The sequence below is a fragment of the Pseudophryne corroboree genome, chromosome 3 (genome assembly GCF_028390025.1).
Source record: "Pseudophryne corroboree isolate aPseCor3 chromosome 3, aPseCor3.hap2, whole genome shotgun sequence".
In the NCBI taxonomy this organism is placed as follows: domain Eukaryota; kingdom Metazoa; phylum Chordata; class Amphibia; order Anura; family Myobatrachidae; genus Pseudophryne; species Pseudophryne corroboree.
The window spans coordinates 596,525,685-596,531,572 of NC_086446.1; positions in this window are offsets into that span (position 1 = coordinate 596,525,685).

Genomic DNA, 5,888 nt, shown 5'->3' on the forward strand with positions numbered 1-5,888 from the left:
TGGAGAGAGATACAATTAAGCAAGATAAAGTACCAGCCAATCAGCACCTGTTATTTTTCAAACCCAGCCTGTAACATGGCAGTGAGGAGCTGATTGGCTGGTACTTTATCACCGTCCACTTTATCTCTCTCCAAGGCTTAGTACATCTCTGCATACCCGGACTCATCAGTATAACAAGAGTTATTTTTATGTTTGTTCCTGACAAATTTGTCTTTTTACAAAATAAAATTCCATTGTCACCTCCTCTGGTCACCAACCAACAAAAACATTAGTGTGCACAGGTCTCTCCTATTGCCATTTCCTTCCACATCTTTCGTGGGGTGTGGTTCGTTTTATCGACAGTGTCTAGGTCGACAATGTTTAGGTCGACCACTATAGGTCGACAGTCACTAGGTTGACATGGATGGAAGGTCGACAGGGTTTCTAGGTCGACATGTGCTAGGTCGACAGGTCTAAAGGTCGACATGAGGATTTTTTTTTTGTCGTTTTCTTCGTAAAGTGACCGGGATCCCAAATTAGTGCACCGCTTCGCTCGCCATGCTTCTGGCATGGTGCCTTTGCTCCGCTACTGCTTCGCTCGGCACACTTTACCGTTCCAATCGTAGTCCACGTGGATCGTTAAGTATGAAAAAATCCAAAAAACAAAATAAAATGTGAAAAAGTCATGTCGACCTTTAGACCTGTCAACCTAGCACATGTCGACCTAGAAACCCTGTCGACCTTCCATCCATGTCGACCTAGTGACTGTCGACCTATAGTGGGTCGACCTAAACATTGTCGACCTAGACACTGTCGATCTTCAGACCGGATCCCCTTTCACTACCCCTTCATACTGTACCTCTCTGTGCCCCTCCTTACCTCTTTCATGATGTATTCTAGGCAATATTTCTGCTAGATTTAAAGCTACAATTAGTTTTAAGGTAAGATCAGGTTGATTTTGCCTTAAAACTAAAAGCAGCTTTAAATGTATTGGCTATTGCTGAAATCATGTTGGTGCCTGCAAATTGAAGGCTATTATATTGGCCATGGAAGGGGCAATGATAGAGATATGAAGCTGGTAATGCAAATCGCAGGCTATTGCATGGAGCGACACATTGGGGTTTACTGTCTGCAGTGGCAACGCGTCACAACCCCCCCCACCCACCCATACCAGATCAAACATTGATTGTGAGACATTCCTCCAAAATCTGGATTTTCCCCATAAAAACATTGGAGGTATGGGATCTTCTGGTCCGATTAATGCCCAGTACATGTCTGACCCAGTATAGCAGATAGGAGCTGAATGGCTGGTATACAGTTAATTTTTTTTTTAGCCTTTTACTTATTTTGTTACAGACTTCACCTAGTTTCCTGTTTATTCAAGTTTAATATCTAGGTGGACAGAGCTGGTCTGAGTCATTCAATGGCAAACCTACCCTAATACTGCCACAGTATGAAAAACCTGTTACAGAGGGGGAGATTAATCTAATCTTGGGAGAGAGCTAATTGGAGAAGTTGCTCATAGTAACCAGACAACCACAACTTGGGCTGCTTCATTTCAGGCAAATCCCTTTAGTAGGAATTGGCACGGGGTGAAGCAGTATGTCACGCGTGCAGTGCCACATTCAGTTATATAACAATAGACAGCAGGCTGGATAGTTTGGTGAGCAGCAGGTAGGGATAAGTATAATAGCTTCTGTGGTAAATAAATGAGCTGTCCTGTGACTCTGAGCAGAACTATCCTCCTATACCACAATTGGTTCCTCCCCAGTTCTGGTGTGACAAGCCTCCCCTTAGCACCCTGTCTACACAGGTATTTCAGCCACTAATAGCTGGGTGCTGGGCTGGGTGGCTGTTTCACTTAGTGGTGCTCAAAGGGTCTTTCTCTCTCTGGCCTCTTAGGCATCTATAGTGGGTACTCAAGCTAATGGCAGGCTAGTCTTCTTTCCAATATCTGCTAAATCTCTCCTTGAGATATTCCTGCGTGTAGTTTTAGAAAAAATGGGAAGAGTATGGGGACACTTACAGTAAGTCCCAGTCAACAAATGCTTCCCCTGTCCTCTCCTGTACACTGGACTGCTGATAAAGTTAGCTCTCACTGCTGACTGTCTCTCCATCAGTGCACACACACTGGATGTCAGAAACTAGTGGGAACAGATGGTGATAAAAGGGTAAGGCCAGGGCTTACTGGAAAGTCTAGTACCTCACGGTTTCTGTCACTGGGGTACTTGCGCACAGTTCTCAGCCGGCTGGCTTTTGAAATCACCCCATGCCCACCGCTGGCCGGCACGGGTATTGAGCTAGTAGACTTATATGGCATTATAGTACATGCAGAATCTCTGACATAAGGGTACTGGAAAAACAACTGCTGTGGTTTTTGCACATGAGAGAATCCTATGGAGTACTAGCCTACACTCTGCAATATCAACCAGTGTCCATCAATTATTAAACAATAAATAAGTGATAAAAGGGTTTTGTATAAAACAAAACAGGTGTGCTGGTAACAATAATGCAAAAAATAAGGTGTCTTTGCCATGTGCAAACACTTTGAGGGTTTGATAGCCATCTGCAGGAGTCAATAGTCACATTTTCTGGCAGTCCAGACGAATATAGGGACTAGGACATTACAAAACCAACCTGAGTCTGTGTGTCCATCATGCCAGTCTATTGCTGTCTGTGCAATTATGCGCTGTTCTCATGGGATACACGGAGCAATTTATACTAAAATAAGAGCAACATGTGAATAGCTGAATTTCTGAACATTATAGATAAAGTTCCTCCTTTTTGACTGAGTCTATCTATGATTGGATTTTTTTTGGCAACATCATGTTTCATGTCAGTGGTTCTCAAACTGCATGCCTTTCTGGGTGTTTCAGGTGTCAACTGACCGTTTCTGGGTGTCAACTGACCGTTTTCAGGGAGTGTGTGGAAAAATGCAGGCGTGGCTGGGCGAACGCTGGGTGGGTTTGTGACGTCAAATCCGGAACTGAATAGTCTGAAGGTTTTGAGCTACTCTGAAACTACACAAATTTTTTTTTCAGGCGCTCTGCGATACAACCGTTCGCACTTCTGCTAAGCTAAAATACACTCCCAGTGGGCGGCGGCATAGCGTTTACACGGCTGCTAAAGCTAGCTAGCGAGCGATCAACTTGGAATGACCACCCTAGCTCCTATGTTTACTAAAGTGCGGGTTTATAGAAGTGGAAATGTCTTCGTTTTGGCACGTACTAACTCTAGAATGCTCCAGAAACAGAACTGAATTCATGTTATATGCAAGACCTGCCCAATTTTCATCTTTTAAGTCATTATTACATCTGTGGATTAGATGGGACAAGCTATCCAGAGTACAGACCCACTGCTAACCCAGAGCAACAACTATGTGAGCTGTTGGCATGAGCTACCCTAGTTGCTCCTCGCCATCAACCAGAGATGTAAATATGGTTTTTGGAGCCCAGGGCAAGATTAAACATGGCACGCTCCCCCTCCCCCCAAAAAAAAGACAAAAGGAAAAAAAAGAGCCTGCAATAGAAATAATGTGCACACACATGCCAGGGGAAAATTGGGAATGGTCACACAACAGAAGCAGCGTGGCAGCTGAAAATGAGGCGTGCCAACATGCCACGACATCTGTTTCACGTCACACTGGGAACTATTTTTTCAATTCCACATGCACTTTACCTATATGATGGTTTTGCACAATGTGGAACCTCTGAAGAAATGTATCCACTAAGGCACACAGAGTCTTCAGTCTGTATTCACTGTTCATGCAGGAGATCACAGTGTCCAGAAGATGCCTGTTTGTGTAGGAATAGTAACAAGGTCAGAGGTATACAACAGCAGTTCAACCAGACTCACATCCTGCCCCCTGCGTCTCTCAGCCACACCATCTCCCCCTTGCATCTCTCAGCACACCATCATCTCCCCCCATATCGCAAGGAAAAGGAAAATACAACTCTGCGCTGGACAACAAAAGGCAGCAAATACAATACCTACTGGTGTTATCAAACCAGAAAGACAAGTATACAGGGTAAAATGGTGGTATCGGATTGCGCCAATCTTTAACGGTAATTAGAGATATCTATCGTCAAATTCTTCCTAAGACTGGTTCATCTGTCTTCACCAGTATGTGGGTTACTCAAAGAAGAATGTTCATATGAAAGAAAACAAAAAGGAAGTCCCAATGTGTAGTAAGGTCTTGAAGAAATAGGGTCAAAGAAATAGTACGGGGGATCTTCAAATCCTCCACATATGTAGTGATGAAAAGGTGTATGGGATCACCCAAACTGTGTAGGGATCAGAGAAGGTGATGCTCACTTCAAACCTTACTTTCAAAAGTCTGGTCCATGCATATAAAGGTATCTTTATCGGGGTCCTGGGAAGCGTTTTCTAAAAGCAATCTTCTGTAGGCACCCTCCACAGGATATATATACAGGTGGAGACAAAGAGTATTCCAATGTGTAGTACTGTATTATATGATTTCTTGGAAAAATGGGTTATAGTAGCCCTCAAAACCGTGTCGCTAAACGTTAAAGGGTCACCCACAATATGTGTCTCAAAAATACATGATGCTCACTTTTGTGCTTACACTGAAAAGCTGGATCAATACATATAATGGTATCTTTAAATATTCTTAATCGTCCGGTGTAAAATCGTACATGTATGCTTACTTGAAGTCAGCGAAGTCCACTCCTATCGCGGTTTCTTTCATGTGTCCTTCTACCGGTGTATAAATAAGAGATGAAGGGCTGTTTAAACGTAAAAAACGGACTTTATTAAAAAATGGATAAATAAAAATGTTGTATTTCACAGATACAGCCGCCTGTTGGCAGGGGAGATGTAAACAACAGCAAAATGTGGCCAATGAATAATTATATGGGCCCAATAACTACCACTACCACAAAAGGCCGTATCCCTCAGGTGACAGATCTGAACAACATGTGAACAAACAACCACCAACGCGTTTCAACTATTACTGTCTTCCTCAGGGTGTGCGGTCTGATCCCAGAGCAATCTATTTATGCTTTGTTAAATCCCGCCCCTTTTTTGTGGGGATATATGGGGATAAATAGATAATGATATTTGATAGTATGGATATTAAATATAGACCCATTCTAAGATTCATACATGTATAAGAAAAATTAAATTAATCAAAAAATACCTCTTAAACTAAATAAAATAGTCTAATTGCTCATAAAAACGGGTAACCATGGTAACCGCTATTAGACCAATCAATGGAGACCCTCTTGATGGACATAGCATTCCTCCAGTAGTATTATACATACAGTTTCCCGGTCAGACAAGACGGAATGTGCTGGCCGAGGAGACAGACGTTGTTTCCGCCGTCCGTCCTCTCCCGTCTGGAACGCACAGTGCGTTCCAAATCCCGGAAGTGTCATTTGACATCAGATCCTGTTGTCTTGAAACGCAAAAAGCGTTTCACCTTAAAGGCGGAAGTATACCGCATCTAATAGATCGCGATGGATTGCAGATTTAGAGTAAAGGGTTACACGGACCTGGATATTGGGAAAACACTTGGGGGGCCATAAAATATAAAACCAGAAACATGTATATTATATAGTAATTGTAAACATATGAATGATGTAAAACAAAACCTATTACAAGGACCTGAATATTGGGAAGCCACTTGGGGGGCCATAAGATATAAAATAAAAAAACATGTAAAATAAAAAAACATGTATATTATATAGTAATTATAAACATATGATTAATAATATGTTGATAGAGTAGATAAGCTTAAAAATGCACAATAAATGATGTTTAAAAAATAGAACAACAAATGAAAATATGTAAAGGAAAAATGATTAATAAAGGAAAAATTGTAAATATTCTTCACTTATAGAAACCATTTCAATTCAAATTCTGCATTGAGGCCTCCCGGCATCAATGTT